Source organism: Ovis aries, chromosome 3 (genome assembly GCF_016772045.2).
Source record: "Ovis aries strain OAR_USU_Benz2616 breed Rambouillet chromosome 3, ARS-UI_Ramb_v3.0, whole genome shotgun sequence".
In the NCBI taxonomy this organism is placed as follows: Eukaryota; Metazoa; Chordata; class Mammalia; order Artiodactyla; family Bovidae; genus Ovis; species Ovis aries.
In genome coordinates this window covers 180301681-180318551 of record NC_056056.1, presented here as the reverse complement: position 1 = coordinate 180318551, position 16871 = coordinate 180301681, and the positions used below count along the sequence as shown (strand labels likewise).

Here is a 16871-nt window from a genome sequence, read left to right as displayed (position 1 = left end):
GCTGTACATAGACCATTCTTCATGAAGACATACAGACGGTCAACAGGAATAAGTAAAGATGCTCAACATTGCTAATAGTTAGAAAAATGATAAAATTACAATAAGGCATCACCCCCTACCAGGCAGAAGGGCCATTGTCTAAAAGTCTACAAATAAACAATTTTGGAGAATATGTGGAGAAAAGGGAAGCCTCCTGCACTGCTGGTGGGAATGTAACTTGGAGCAGCCGCTATGGAAAACAGGATGGAAGTTTCTTAAAAACTAAAAATAGAACTATTGTGTGATCCAGCAATCCCACTTCAGGGAATATATCTGGAAAAGACAAAAGCTCCAAATCAAAAAGATACATGCACCTCAGTATTCCTGATGCTGCTGCTGCTAAGTTGCTTCAGTCGTGTCTGACTCTGTGCGACCCCATAGACGGCAGCCCACCAGGCTCCCCCGTCTCTGGGATTCTCCAGGCAAGAGCACTGGAGTGGGTTGCCATTTCCTTCTGCAATAAATGAAAGTGAAAGTGATGCCGCTCAGTCATGTCCGACTCTAAGCGACAAAATGGACTGCAGCCTACCAGCCTCCTCCCAGGGGATTTTCCAGGCAAGAGTACTGGAGTGGGGTGCCATTGCCTTCTCCATCAATGTTCCTAGCAGCACTGTTTACAATAGAAAGACATGTAGTAACTTAATCTCTGTCAACAGACAAAGGAATAAAGACAACTTGGCACGTACATGCAATGGAATATCACTTAGCCATAAAAAGGATGAAATAATGCCATTTGTAGTAACATGTATGGATCTAGAGATGATCAGACTAAGTGAAGTAACTGAGACAGGAAAGACAAATATATAATATCACTTATATGGAGAACCTAAAAAATAGCACAGGGAATACCTTGGTGGTCTAGTGTTTAGAATTTGGTATTTTTACTGCTATGAAATTGAAAGTGAAAGTTGCTTAGTTGTGTCTGACTCTTTTTGACCCGATGGACTATATAGTCCATGGAATTCTCCAAGCCAGAATACTGGAATGGGTAGCCTTTCCCTTGTCCAGGGGATCTTCCCAATCAAGGAATCAAACCCAGGTTTCCCACATTGCAGTTGGGTTCTTTACCAGCTGAGTCACCAGGGAAGCCCTGTTCATTCTCTGGTCTGGGAACTGAGATCACAAAAGCTGCTTGGCACGGCCAAAAAAAAAAAAAAAAAGAGGAATACAAATGAATTTATTAACAAATCAAAACAGACTCAGAGTCACAGAAAACAAATTTAATGTTACCAAAGCGGGAGAGGGATAAATTAGGAGTATGGGATTAAAAGGTGCACATTACCATACATAAAATAGATTTTAAAAAAATCCCAAGAACTTAATGTATAGCACAGGGGAAAATATTCAGTATCTTGTAATAATCTGTAATGAAAAAATTAAAAAGAACAGATATATACATAGATACGTGATAACTGAAACATTTTGCTGTATATGTGAAACTAATACAATATTGTAAATCAACTGTACTTCAATTAAAGAAGCAAGCAAAAGAAGTCACTGGCTGATTAAGATAAGCTGCTGGGATCGAAGGTGAGTTGATGCTGGAGAGATAGGGCTAGAGACCACCAACAGGGGCAGACTCTTCTTGCTAGGGGCATCAGACCTTGGTGACGGTGATAGAGGAGCCCCTGCTACTTCTGGATTCCAACAATCCTAACTCTTTGGCTTTCTCTCATCTTCAACCCTTTCGTGTTCCTGGTCTTTCATTGCTAGTTCCCCTGCCTCTCCCCTTATTCTGCCCCCAGTGACTTCTTCAGTTCAAAATAAGTGGTTTCTGATGGGAGGGGGTTTGGGGGAAAATGGATACATGTATGTGTATGGCTGAGTCCCTTCACTGTTCACCTAAAACTATCACAACATTGTTGACTGGCTATCCCTCAATACAAAATAAAATTTCATAGTATGAAGGAAAAAAGGGGTTTATCTCCCCCACCCCCCACCCTTCTCTAGTTCCCCTCTTCCCTCAACCCAGGCTCCAGGCCCCTTCCTTCACTCTCTGAGCTGTCACCAACATCCAGCCCTCCCCTGCTGTGCTCAGCTGCAGAAACCCTAAATTCCTGAGACTCAGCTCCAACAATTTTCTCTCCCTCTCCTTTTCCCCTCCAACAAGGTACCTCTGCCCCTTGACCCGTGTGTATCCTGGCTCCTGCACTGTCCTGGGGGTGGCTGAGTCAGGCCCTACTGCAGAAGCTCATACATCTGGTTGGGCTCCTGCGAATTCCTCTCCGGCTCCCTGGCCCGCTGCCTCAGGTTCTCAGCAGACTCTGCCTTTGCGCCATCATGCAGGTGCGTTGGCTCCTTCACTAGGAAGCCCACATCCACGAGGAGGGAGAGCCCTGCGGAGGCTGCACCCGCGATCCAGGCTCCCGTGACAGCTGCTGGAGCCATGGTAGCGGACAGGCCTTCCTTACCAGCCGGGTGCCTGGGACTGTGGTTTTCCCAGGGCCCAAGTAGTCGCCTACATTGGCTGCAAATTCAGGGTTGTCTTTGCCTGTTTCCATGGCACGTGTATTTTTTTGAATGTGTCGCACAGCTTTTGCCAATTTCTCTGTTGTATCAACAGTTCGGGGGTTGCTCCTGAGTGCCTCTGGGAGCACCTTCCATTTCTTGATGCCAGTTGACATCAGGCTACTGGCTTCAGTTTCGGCTGCTGACCTGCTTGTGTTTTCCTTGTAGCTGGTGGATGCAGTTGTCACAGCAGCTGCTGCTCCCAGCCCTAACCCAGCGGCTCAGAATGCCAGACTGCCCGCCCTGTCACGGATGCCAGAGCCAGGCCAGGAGGGTCCGGGCACCAGATACAGCGCCAGGGGTGTGGGCCGCCATGTTGGAGATGGTGTGCTCCTTGTGGCCCTTGTCAACCTTGTCTGCGAGCTTTGGAGCTTTCCTGTGCGCTCCTCCAGCTGCTGCTTCACCCGAGGCACCTTCAGAAACCTCCTCCTGTCCAGCTGCCATTTCGTGAGCGTGTCCTGGTCCTTCCCTATCAAGTCTCCTTCCAATTCGTGTAGATGTTTGTGTAGTGCAACCACGTCTTTCCTGTAACAATGAAGGTCAAGGGATTAGAAAGGCAGTTTGCTTGTCTGCAAAATAGGTTCCACAATGTCTATTCTGCATAAATATGGATTTAGCATTATAAACCTATTAGAAAAGAATTTTACAAATGTAAACTTTTGTCTTTCAACATTAAACACAAGTTTTGTACCTTGCAGATCCTTCATATACTTATTCAATCCTGGAAAGAAAGAAAGAAAGAAAAGAAAGTGAAGTCTCTCAGTGGTGTCTGACTCTTTGTGACCCATGGACTGTAGTCTGCCTGGCTCCTCTGTCCATGGGATTTCCCAGGCAAGAATACTGGAGAGGGTTGCCGTTCCCTTCTCCAGGGGATCTTATCGGCCCAGGGATTGAACCCACGTCTCCCACATTGCAGGCAGACTCTTTACCATCTGAGCCACCAGAGAAGCCCCATTTAATCCTGGAACAGATAAGCAAATGTCACCTTAGGATACTGGTAAGTTAAGAGAGGTATTTGACGGAATTCCCCAGTGGTTCAAAGGTTAGGACTCTGCACCCTCACTGCCTAGGATATGACTCAATCCTTGATTGTGAAACTAGGATCCCACAAACCATGTGGCTCAGCCAAAAAGAAAAAATAGGTATTTGGTAAAGACACCTCAGAGACAGGTCAACATCATCACTTCCAATGAGCTGGTAAGTTGGGAACTCCACAAATAAAGAAAAGTGGGATTGGAGCAGAAAACTTGTATTCAAGGGCCTCGGTGTGTAGTGAGGAGTCATTTCTTGGCCCTTGGCTACAGGGAAGTGGTCCCTAAGCCCCTAGAATATTCTGGCTGATATGAATGTCCTCGTCTGCCTGGGCCTCTTGGCACTGGACAGTCTGATGAGATGTATGATGGGGCCTCTGGGTCACGTGGTATCAGTTCTGACCTCTGGAGGAGCTGGACTCTAGGACATTAGTCTGACCTCTGGGAGGCACTGGAGACCACAAGTCAGGATAATTTGTTTTTAAATGGGTGCGTGTCCCTGGCAGGCAGTGTTCCGTGTGACCTGCCACTCACTGAGTTCCAGAACAGTAATGCATCCTAGGGACAATCAAAGCTTTGGATGTGAAGTCCACCCAGACTCTGCCCTGTGGCTGATGGAAACCAGCAGGCTTCCTGTAATATGCTGAGATCACTAGGGCTTTCAGTGAGTCCTGTCTGTTGTATAGGGAATTTTCAAACCTGAGGGTGTTTTTGGGGATCCCCTAAATTTGCCATTGGTTCAAACGAAAGCATAGTCCTGGGCACCGTGCCCTCACCTTTTGCAGATTGACTATCTCTGTGACTTAGAATTTGTAGGAAAAAAAAAAAAAAACAAAACAAACCCAAAGTCAGAACTAGAAGGCACCATAACAGTCATTTAGTCTGCATCTGCTGTCTTCTAAGGCTTGTGCCCTTGGCCTTCCCAGCAGCAGGTCCCTGAGTCCATCCACTGCCCCAGCTGCCTGGAGATCGGGAGATGTGTTGCTGGTTCCCTTGGTCTCTGCAGCCCACCTCACTGACTCCTGACCCAGCACCTAGCACCCCTGACCTCTCAGGGGTCACATGCTAATTTGTGACAGCCTCATGAGCCTGCACCCCAAGGTCATGTGGAACTTTGTGGATCCTCTAAAGATTCAAGAGACTTGAGGAAACACCCATCTGAACGGCTGAGCCTGAAGAGACCGGCACTTGCACAGCAGGTGGAGGAAGTGTTTTCTTCTTGGGTGGGGATTCGTGAGGCTCCTCAGAATCCCTCAAATGACACACAATCACAGCCACTCACTGTGACCCTGGAGGGCTCACTGAGCCACAAGGCCTTCCACTGTCAGGGAGGCTCCACGGAGACTACAAGAGGATCCCAGATGGAGTGAGAAGCCAGGTCCAGGCAGGGTGTGCAGACACGGTCACCCAGGGCCCTCTAGCCCAGCTTGAGGGATCGTGAGGGAGGGAAGAAATGCCGTCCCTCGCACTCAGGGTACCTCTGCTAGGCTCACAGCCCCTTCAGTTCCATGTCCTCGGGGCCCACTCTCCTCACTCTAGTCCCCGTCCTGCTGCCCAAGCCTGCCTTCTAGTCCTCCAACCTGGACCTCTGCTCCACTCTGACCCTGGGTCTGACCCTGGTCCAGGACTCCCTGACCATACAGTTCACTCTGAGGCCGTGAACATAGTCCATCAGACTGAATTGCTGTTCCCATTAGACACAGGCAAGTCTGAGACTCTAACATATAAGCACAGAGCCCCAGAGTTGGGCAGCTCTAGATCCAGGATCCCATCAGCTCCAACCAGTTCCTCTCCAGCCTTGCTGCCTTATGGGCCAGCAGGATCCTGCCATTTGGTTTGATACAATCGTTTGGTACAGTTCATAATATGGGGAATAGAAAGGCTCTAGGCAGAAGCCTGAGTAATACAAACAATGGCATCAGGATTTTCTGACTTGCCCCAAAGGAAATTCTGCTTGATTTTTATCACCAGAAAGAAGACTCTTGGCCCCTGTCTCTTCCCAACAAGATTTTAAAATGTTGATATTGACTGAACACCTACTCTGTGTCAGTCATTACGGGAAGCTCGTTGCATGCACGATCGCAGTGCCCTCACAATTTAACTGAACAGATGAGGAAACGAGCAGAGAGCAGTTCTGTAACATGTCCGAGGTCACATAACCTGCCCCTTCCTTGCAGGTTTCATCTTTTCTCAATTCAAGGTTGTTCACTGCCAGCAAACGACATGGAGGAAACACTCCTCATGAGATGTTGAGAAGGAACATCCTCATCCCCCACCATAAGGTCCTGCTTGGAGGAGGTGTTCCTTCCAGGAGGAAACTAGCCTGGTGCTTCGGGGTGCGGGTGACCTTCCTGATACACCTGTGCAGGTTACCTGGACAAACCAGCCTTAACCTCAATTTCTTCAGGCAATCAGTCAGCAGGAGTAGCAGTTCCTTTCTGCTCAGTATGTCCCAGAGATACTCAGCGACATCCTCAAAAAAGATCTCAATATCTAGATGAAAGGAAAGGGAATAAGGTTAGAACTTGTGAAGTAAAAAAGGGAAAGCGTTTGTCGCTCAGTGGTCTTTGGTTTTTTGCGACCCCATGGACTATAGCCCGCCAGGCTCCTCTGTCCATGGAATTCTTCAGGCAAAAATACTGGAGTGGGTATCCATTCCCTCCTCCAGGGGATCTTCCCAACCCAGGGATCAAATCCAAGTCTCCTATGTTGCAGGCAGATTCTTTACTGCCAGAGTCACCGGGAAAGCCAAGAAAAATGTGTGATGGATAATAAATGGTGTTGAGTAACTTTTTCGTCTTTTTAACCTTGTGGAATCCGGGAGAGGGCTTGCAGATTTTAATTTTCCAGCCTAGAACAGGTATCTAGATCACTATGGTGACAGTTCAGAAGTTGGTGAGAGCTACTTGAGTTTTTGAATTTGGTGGACCCGAAGTGCTGAAACTCCAGTTGGATGTTGCTGTACCAATTCTGAAAGGCCACCAGGTTCTAACAAAGTCCACGCATGTGGTGTAAACCCAGTGGACGCATATATCCGCTCCTGCACTCACAGTATAAAACCATTTCTACCTTATACTCCTAGCTGAGATGTGGCTGGGATAGTAGAAGCTGCTGGAGAGATTGTATCTGCTTGCAAGAAAGGTGACGTTCACTACCAGGACGGTCTCTGGGGGCTACACTGAGTTTGCTCTGGAAGCCCATCACACTGTTCACACTCTGCCAGAAAAACTGGACTTTAAACAAGGAGCTGCCATCAGCATCTCGTGCTTTACTGCTTACTGAGTCTGCTCCACAGTGTCTGTGTGAAAGCTGGAGAAAGTGTTCTGAGGCAGGTGGAGGAGCTGAAAGAGCAGCATGGGAAATGGTTAGAGCTTATGGCTTAAAGATTTTGGGCACAGCTACTACTGAGGAAGGACAAAAGATTGCTTTCCAAAACGGAGCCCACGAAGTGTTTAATCCCAAAGAAGCTAAGTATATTGATAAAACTGAGAAATCTGTTGGTGAGAAAAGAGCTGATGTGATTATTGAAATGTTCGCTAATGTCAGACTCAGCGATGCTTTGAATTTTTTGTCACATGGAGGACGAGAAATAGTTGTTGGCCGCAGAGGTCCTACTGAAATAAATCCACAGGATCCATGATGAAGGAATCTAGTATAAGAGGAGAAGCTCTCCCTTCATCCTCCAAGGAGGAATTCCAGCAGTTTGCAGCAGCCTTCCAAGCTGGAATGGAAATTGGTTGGTTGAGACCAGTAATAGGCCCCGAGTATTCACTGGCCCAGGCAGCCCAGGCTCATGAAGATATCTTTCATAACTATGGGGCTATGGGAAAATGATTCTTCTCTTAAAATGATTAATCCTTGCATTGATTTCCTGTGTAATTAGAGGTTTCTTACCTCAGTTTTGAGTACACTGCGTTTTCTCTGCTTAGCATTCATTTGATTCAGTGAGTTTCTTCTATTGAAAAAAAATACTTCTTTTTAGCAATCATAGGCATTGGAGTGTAGTTTATTTTATAGCTGGCAGTATTCTTTATGCCTTCTGCCTCTCATCAAGGAATCATCATAATGGGAACTAGGATGCTAGTGGTCACTTGGCATTGGAGGACATTACAGAAATTCCTAACCAATGCTTATCATTAATTCCATACCTTTGACTAAAACATGCTAATTCAAAATAAGACTGCTTGATTCCCAAGCCTACTTCTCCTTATAAAGTTTCTTTAGTCTCTGGTTAGCCCACAGCTGGAGAAGGCAATGGCACCCCACTCCAGTACCCTTGCCTGGAAAGTCCTATGGATGGAGGAGCCTGTTACGCTGCAGGCCATGGGGTCGCTAAGAGTCAGATATGACTGAGCGACTTCACTTTCACTTTTCACTTCCATGCATTGGAGAAGGAAATGGCAACCTACTCCAGTGTTCTTGCCTGGAGAATCCCTGGGATGGCGGAGCCTGGTGGGCTGCCATCTATGGGGTCGCACAGAGTCAGACACGCCTGAGACGACTTGGCAGCAGCAGCAGCAGCAGCCGCCCACAACTATATTGGACTCCTTGACGATTCTCTGAACTAAACAAGACCTCTTTTCCAAACTAATCTCATCTAGATCCACAAGTCTCTCAGAGGGGCAAGATAAACAATGTCCAGAGGAATCTGTTAGCTTTCCAATATTGCACAATATTTTATGCTATTCACTAGGTTAAGGATTGATTACCAGTGACCCATGTACTCTGTGAGGACAGCAGCCTTATCTCTGGGATGATATGATACTAGGAGCACAGCTGGCTTCCCAGGTGGCGCTGGTGGTAAAGAATCTGCCTGACAATGCAGAAGATGTAGGAGATGCGGGTTTGGTCCCTGGGTCGGGGAGATCCCCTGGAGAAGGGAATGGCACCCCACTCCAGTACTCTTGCCTGGAGAATCCCATGGACGGAGGAGCCTGGTGTGTTATAGTCCATGGGGCCACAAGAGTGAGCCGTGACTGAAGGACTTGGCACATCAGGTACATAGTTTCCACATATATATGTGTTGATTGGTTCAATTTCAAAGTAAATTTAAAATCATCTCTTTGTGTGACAGGGATCATATATTTTAAATTAATAAACAAATTTGATGCCTCAAATATCATCTGCTTTTGTTATCATAACATGGTATCTGCAATAAATCCTGCAGCACATTAATAATACGGTATTCAGTATAAATTGGTTAAAATTCACTTTCTTGAGCAGTGATCACCTGGGCACTCTTGGCAGAGTCACCTGGGGTTATGGATGGAACTGTTTTCCCCCCACCCCTCAATTCATATGTTGAAGATTTAACCCTCTGGTGACTATATTTGAAGACTGGGCCTTTAAAGAGGTAAATTACGGTAAAATGAGGTCATAAATGTGGGGCCCTAATCCAATAAGTTAAATGTCTTTATTAGAAGGGAAGACACCAGATTTTCTCTCTATTCCTTCCCTCTCCCTCAGAGGAAAGGCCATGTGAGGATAGAGAGAGAAAGCAGTTAGAATTTACAAAACAGGTGGAGAGGTCTCACCAGAAACCACCACTACCTTGATCTTGGACTTCCAAACCTCCAGAAATAATGATCGAATGCTGGGATTTGGGTGTCTTCAGGAATCTACAATTTTAAACCTTCAGAAAGAGCAGGAGGGCTTCCCAGGAGATGCAGTGGTAAAAATTCGGCTGCCAATGCAGGAGATGCAAGAGTCATGCGTTGCGATCCTAGGGTCGGAAAGATCCCCTGGGGTAGGAGATGGCAACCCCCTCCAGCATTCTTGCCTGGAAAAATCCCAAGAACAGAGGAGCCTGGCAGACAACAGTCCATGAGGCCATAAAGATTCGGACACAACTGAACAACTCAGTGTGCACACACACACACACACACACACACAAAGAGAAGGAATACAAGGGAGGTGTTTTGTTAGTTACTACTTGTAGCAGAGACTGGCAGCGCCCTATAAATGACTGCTTTCGTGTTCTGGCAGTGAAACAAAACAATATTCACATTAAATGTGATAAAGAATGTACTGACAATAAATAGCCTCAGATCAGTACAGAGCAAGATCACTGCTCAAATGAGTTGCCAAAATCCCTGTGTGATTTCAGGGATCTAGAAGTTATGGAATTACTCGGTGTTAGTAGCTCAGTCCTGTCTAACTCTTTGTGACCCCATGGACAGTAGCCTGCAAGTCTCCTCTATCCAGGAAATTCTCCTGGTGAGAATACTGGAGTGGGTTGCAATTTCCTTCTTCAGAGGATCTTCCCGACCTAGGAATCGAACCTGGGTCTCCTGCATTGCAGACAGATTCTTTTACTGTCTGAGCCACCACGGAAGCCCAGGGGTTATGGAATTGTAGCTAAGACATAGGCAACTAGGATATATATATATATATATATATATATATATATATATATATATATATATGGAGGGTGGGGCTGGGTCACAATGTGAGATGTTTTTCCTGGTACATGCACACACAGATACATTATTCTTATTTCACAGATGAGGAAAGTGAGACTCAGACAGGATAAGGGACAGGATAAGGGACAGCCCAAGGCCAGTGAGCAGAAAGCTCAGAGGTGGAATCCAAGCTCAGGTATCAGACACTTCTTGGATATGACTTGAATCCTCCTTATTTTAAACTGCTGTGATTTCTTCATTCTACCATGCAGTACACCTAGAGGGATTTTTGTGAGTGATTTTTGGTGGTGAGCACACTGCAGCGTATACAGAAGCAGAAATATAATGTTGTACACATGAAACTTATAGAATGTTATAAATGGATGCTACCTAATTTTTAAAAAGGGTTTGAGGCCACCTGCCATGGGGGTAAGACTACCATGTGAGAGGCTTCATCTTGCTGATCAGAGACACTCAGGATGGGCAGTGAAGGGGTGGAGGCAGATGTGATCCTGTGTAAAACCCCGTCACCCCTCCCCTCTAGTGGGAGGTGATAAAAGTCAGACTGGGGTTCAGTTCAGTGTCCACTGATCCTTGCAGAGCGGCTGGGCAGGTGGCAGGGCAAGAGCTGGACGAAAGTTGTCTGTGGTGATGCCCCAGGGTCTGGCAGCAGGAGGAGGCTCAGGCCAAGGGAGGGGGCAGGAGGAGCTCCAGGGATGCTGAGGGACCTCCCCTCGCTGCCCTGTCTGGCCTTGGGGACTCCCTCTGTTGTCCCCCTCCCCAAGGGCTGTCCTGGCCTCACTTCTGAGTCACTTGCTAGAGGGCAGTAGGGGAGAAAGTGAGTACCTAGCAAGTGTCTCCCTAAGGAGAGAGCTGGGAAAGAGGCTCTGTGGACACACTCCCGTTGGGGGTACTCCATGTGGCCCCCCGGAAGGGCTCCAGGATGCTTATCCATCCTCTTCTTGGTTCTTGATTCCTCTGTAGGTTAACTCTGCCAGGAGGAAACACCCTCAATTCGTGGTCACATGCAGGACCTGGACAGAAAAAAGGCAGCTGCCTCCCTGAGCATTTTCCAAGGTTTTCTGAACTCCTGATGGCAGCAGCGGGGTCTCAGAGATCTCCCTTCAGATCCTTGTCTGCGTCAGGCTGGAAGGAGGTGTGACCTCACCCTTGGGGAACGTAAAACAGATTGTGGGCTCGATCACAAGTGAGCAGCGGCTGCAGGGAGCAGGGGGTGGTGAGGTCTCTGGTGAGTTCCCCCGGGACGGCCACCAGTGCCACGGGGAATTTAACACACTGTGGTTCTCTGTCCCCTGGGCTCTGCAGGTCACTAGTTAAGGAAAGTTACTCATCCCTGGCCACTCCCCCTAAGTCAGAGTCCTGCTCTCCTGTTGGGGCACAGGGAGAACATAATCAGATGGGAGACACCCATCTGCAAAGTTATCGGAGCAAGAAAACCAGCGAAAAGACCAGATAGGAAAGAATAATCTGGAAATTACATGAGAGTAGGAACACTTGTGTTTACTAATTGGTAATAACTAATATTGAGCCATTATCTATGACATGCAGGCTCCTGAAGCTCACCTGAACTCACATCAGCCTAAGTTTTCAAGCTGATTCCAGAACCTGGGCTTGAACCCAGTCTTTCTGAGCCAAATCCCAGGTTTGTGATGATTATGCCCTACTCCCTTTAATATACAAAGATATTTATTTGTGGATATATATTTATCAGTTAAATGAGTGCTTTCATTCCAAAATAATGTCTTGCTCTCTGTGCTTAATTCTCTGCCTTGATAAAGTTGCTGGTGATAGAGCTCCCACAGCCCACGCCCTTTTTGCTTCTGCAAGAGCCTTTATCTCACAAAGGCCTGGAGTCCCATCATCCCCACTCCACTTCCTGTATCCCCGCCCTGTGTGGCCGAGGACCCTGATGGTGCCCCACCCCTCTGCTGTATTCCCCTGACTACTGGACTTTAGGTTGTTTCTAATTCCTTTTGCAAATAATAGTGTAAAGGACATTCTCCTTGTATAAAGCTACGTTTGAGACTGTTCCCTTAAGCTATATCTAGGAGTAGGACATAGATAGATAGCTATCTAGGATGTAGGATACAGGATCTAGGATATAGCTATCTAGGCTGGACCACAAGGCATCAGCACCTAAAAACTATTCATACCTAGAGACACACTGTTATGCAAAGAAATTGCAGCAATTTATGTTCACACTCATGATACATAAGGGTGTCCATCCTTTCAGACTTTCCCATTCTCTGCTGCTGCTGCTAAGTCGCTTCAGTCGTGTCCGACTCTGTGCAGCTCCATAGATCGCAGCCCGCCAGGCTCCCCTATCCATGGGATTTTCCAGGCAAGAGTACTGGAGTGGGGTGCCATTGCCTTCTCCGTCCATTCTCAGTGTTCTTCAAAAAAAAAAAAAAAAAAAGAGCAGTTCAGATCTTTATATATAAGCATTCTATTTTGGTTCTGCTTGTGATTATCTTGTCATAGGAGATGAGGAAGGAAAGCAAATATTGATGATGTTTAACTACTGTTTCAAGAAAGCAAAAGAGCCTTTGTCAACTACTCCTCCTGAGACCTGGCTGAATGACAGTAGAGATACAGTTATAATACCAGCTACTGATAAGAGTGACTTGTGTTTGTGGTCTTTGCTTTGCAATGGTATTTGCTCTAAAACTTTACAAATGATAGCTTGTATTTTATTCCATTGGCCTTTGAGATGTATAGCATTGTATCCTCATTTAGAAATAAGGAAGCTGAAGTACAGATGTTACATGACTCGCCCAAGGTCAGAAGTCTTGCCCCTGGAACTGAGCTCCACCCGACAATCTGGGCTCAAGAACCCATAGCCTGCCTCTCCTCCCTCTGCTGCTAATAAAAACAACCACGGGGGCAACAGGAGACCAGAGGCTTCAACAAATGTCTGAAGACTCACTGGATGGAGAAGTGATAGCTGAGTGAAGAAGAGAGCAGTGGAGGGAGAGAAACAGGGAGAGAGAGCTGACCGGAGAGAAGAACAGTCTGCTGGGTAGAGCCCCAGAGCGGGAGCAAGATGAGAGGGAGGCCAAAGGGAGAGCTGGGGACAAGCCCACCACCCCCACATCCCATCCCATATTCACAGCAGCCTTCACCCTTCACCAGACTTTTCAGGAAGCTACTTGAGAATGAGTTGCAGGAAAAAAAATGGGTGGTGTGTTTGTATAATTATGGAGAAAAGTAAAGGGTACCCAAGAGAGAGATAGACGTGGGATCCAGGAATCAGGAACATCAACCCAGAAGCAAAGGAATCCAGGGATCCCAGCAGGACGTGCAGCTGACCTAGGGAGAAATCAGTCCAGAATAGGATAAGAAGTCCAGAGTCTGTGGGTACAGAGGACTCTGTATCATATTAGGCACCGTTGGAAGGAAATGGAGGAAATGTTGGAGGTAAACAGTGCAAGGGGTGAAAACGAAGCCAGTTAGGAACATCAGGAAAAACTAAAGCTATGCTGAAAAGCATGTGCCGCTATAAGGTACAAGTTAGCTCTAAAAACATATTAAAATAACACAAAAATCTAAACTCTTTTGTTTGAATTTTTTTAATGTAAGGTAAAGTTTTCTATGTTCAAGTCCTGGTTTTCCCATTTTGATTATTTTGGAGACTGTTTAGAACCGAAGTGTTGTTGAAATATATCTGTTCAGTTCAGTCGCTCAGTTGTGTCTGACTGTTTGTGACCCCATGAACTGCAGCACGCCAGGCTTCCCTGTCCATCACCAACTCCAAACTCATGGAGTTCACCCAAACTCATGTCCATTGAGTCGGTGATGCTATCCAACCATTTCATCCTCTGTCATCCCCTTCTCCTCCTGCCCTCAATCTTTTCCAGCATCAGGGTCTTTTCAAACAAGTCAGCTTTTCGCATCAGGTGGCCAAAGTATTGGAGTTTCAGCTTCAACATCAGTCCTTCCAATGAACATCCAGGACTGATCTCCTTTAGGATGGACTGGCTGGATCTCCTTGCAGTCCAAGGGACTCTGAAGAGTCTTTCAAAAGCATCAGTTTTTCGGTGCTCAGCTTTCTTTACAGTCCAACTCTCACATCCATACATGACTACTGGAAAAACCATTGCCTTGACTAGATGGACCTTTGTTGGCAAAAGTAACTGTCTTTTCTGCTCATGTAGATTTTGGTCAATAGTCTGACATTGGTTTTTGCCATGAAACTGGATATCATGATTCATGAGTTATGGTTCTTCTTCACTTTTATGTCATCTTTTCCATGCTTCTTCTACAGTATTTCTCACTCTGCGTATATTTTGTATATCCGAAAAGTACTGCTTTCTAGATTTGGAACCCGTCTGTTGTTCCATGTCCAGTTTTAACTGTTTCTTCCGGACCTGCATACAGATTTCTCAGGAGGCAGGTCAGGTGGTCTGGGATTCCCATCTCTTGACGAATTCCCCACAGTTTGTTGTGATCCACACAGTCAAAAGCTTTGGCATAGTCAATAAAGCAGAAGTAGATGTTTTTCTGAAACTCTCTTGTTTTTTCGATGATCCAGCGGATGTTGGCAATTTGATCTCTGGTTCCTCTGCCTTTTCTAAATCCAGCTTGAATATCTGGAAGTTCATGGTTCACGTACTGTTGAAGCCTGGCTTGGAGAATTTTGAGCATTACTTTGCTAGCATGAGAGATGACTACAATTGTGTGGTAGTTTGAACATTCTTTGGCATTGCCTTTCTTCAAGATTGGAATGAAAACTGGCTTTTTCCAGTCCAGAAGGAAAAAGCAAAATATAGGACACTGAAAGATGAACTCCCCAGGTTGGTAGGTGCCCAATATGCTACTGGAGATCAGTGGAGAAATAATTCCAGAAAGAATGAAGAGATGGAGCCAAAGCAACAACAATACCCAATTGTCAATGTGACTGGTGATAGAAATAAAGTCTGATGCTGTGAAGAGCAATATTGCATAGGAACTGGAATGTTAGGTTTATGAATCAAGGCAAATTGGAAGTGGTCAAACAGATGGCAAGAGTGAACGTTGACATTTTATGAATCAGTGAACTAAAATGGACCGGAATGGGTGAACTTAACTCAGATGACCATTATATCTACTACTGTGGGCAGGGATCCCTTAGAAGAAATGGAGTAGCCATCATAGTCAACAAGAGTCTGAAATGCAGTACTTGGATGCAGTGTCAAAAACGGTAGAATGATCTTTGTTTCCAAGGCAAACCATTCACTATCACAGTAATACAAGTCTATGCCCAGACTAGTAATGCTGAAGAAGCTGAAGGTGAATGGGTTTTATGAAGACTTAACAAGACCTTCTAGAACTAACACTCAAAAAAGATGTCCTTTTCATTATAGGGGACTGGAATGCAAAAGCAGGAAGTCAAGAAACGCCTGAAGTAACAGGCAAACTTGGCCTTGGAGTACAGAATGAAGCAGGGCAAAGGCTAACACAGTTTGCCAAGAGAATGCACTGGTTTTAGCAAACACCCTATTCCAACAACACCAGAGAAGACTCTACACATGGACATCACCAGATGGTCAATACTGAAATCAGATTGATTATATTCTTTGCAGGCAAAGGAGAAGTTGTATACAGAGAGCAAAAGCAAGGCTGGGCGCTGGCTGTGCCTTAGATCATGAACTCCTTATTGCCAAATTCAGACTTAAATTGAAGAAAGTAGGGAAAACCACTAGACCATTCAGGTATGACCTAAATCAAATCCCTAACATACAGTGGAAGTGACAAATTGATTCAAGGGATTAGATCTGATACTGCCTGAGTAACTATGGAGGTTCATGACATTGTACAGGAAGTAGGGATCAAGACCACCCCCAAGGAAAAGAAATGCAAAAAGGCAAAATGATTGTCTGAGGAGGCCCTACAAATAGCTGTGAAAAGTAGAGAAGTGAAAGGCAAAGGAGAAAAGGAAAGATATACCCATTTGAATGCAGAGTTCCAAAGAATAGCAAGGAGAGGCAAGAAAGCCTTCCTCCATGATCAAGGTACTTGTTAATCAATATAAAAATTAAAGTACACTTCTAGAATTTGGGATCTGAAGCACTAAAGGGAGGAGGAGAATTAATATCTCAGTTTACAAAGCTAAGAATCAAGAAACAGTGGGTCCAGTTGAAAGCATACGAAATGAAGATGTAAATAAGGTGCTCACAAGTACAAAGCTTCCTAAAAGGGGATATCAAATTAGTGAAATAATGATATAAACAGAAGATGGGGAAAGGTGTAAGAAAAAGTAAAAAATAAAGAAATCATTATTTTTCCAAGTCAGAAGTAAGTATATAATATCAAAAAATTTTAAAATTTATTTATTTTAATTGGAGGCTAATTACTTTACAATAGGTATTTGTTTTGCTACACATCAACATGAATCCGCCATGGGTGTACATGTGTTCCCAACCTGAACTCCCCTCCCACTTCCCTCCCCAATATCAAATTTTTAAGTCAATAAAAAGAAAAATGCAACCCTAAATATTGACTAGCTATTGTGGTTGATGACTCCCCACCTTGCACCAGGCACCTTCCCAATTGTTTGGTATGAATTCACTTCCTTTTAGTTTTCACAGTGATCCTATAAGAAAGGAAGCTGAAGCTCAGAGAGGTGAAGCAATTTACTCAAAGCACACAGCTAGTGCTAGAGCCAGAGTCCAAGTCCAGGTTCCTGTCTCCTGCACACACATTCTCACACCATTCCACCTCCCAATGTAGTAATAGCATTTAAAGACCATGATTAGCTATCTAAGCTTTTCCTTGGGAAGGAAAGAGCAGAACCCTCTGTACAAATTGATCTGTACTTGGGACTGGATTGTTTTAACTCCAAGACAGCAGCAGTCAGTAACCCACAAAATGGGGTGGTTTCTAATGCCACCAC

The 16871-nt window shown here is 45.5% G+C and overlaps 1 protein-coding gene and 1 pseudogene across 1 annotated transcript in view; one reads left to right on the top strand and one right to left on the bottom strand.

Moving 5' to 3' along the window:
• The window catches only part of LOC101121414 (apolipoprotein L3-like), a 114997-nt gene that overhangs the window by 39237 nt on the left and 58889 nt on the right, over nucleotides 1–16871 (bottom strand). The window lies entirely within an intron of this gene.
• LOC114113654 (zeta-crystallin-like) lies at nucleotides 6453–7429 on the top strand (annotated as a pseudogene).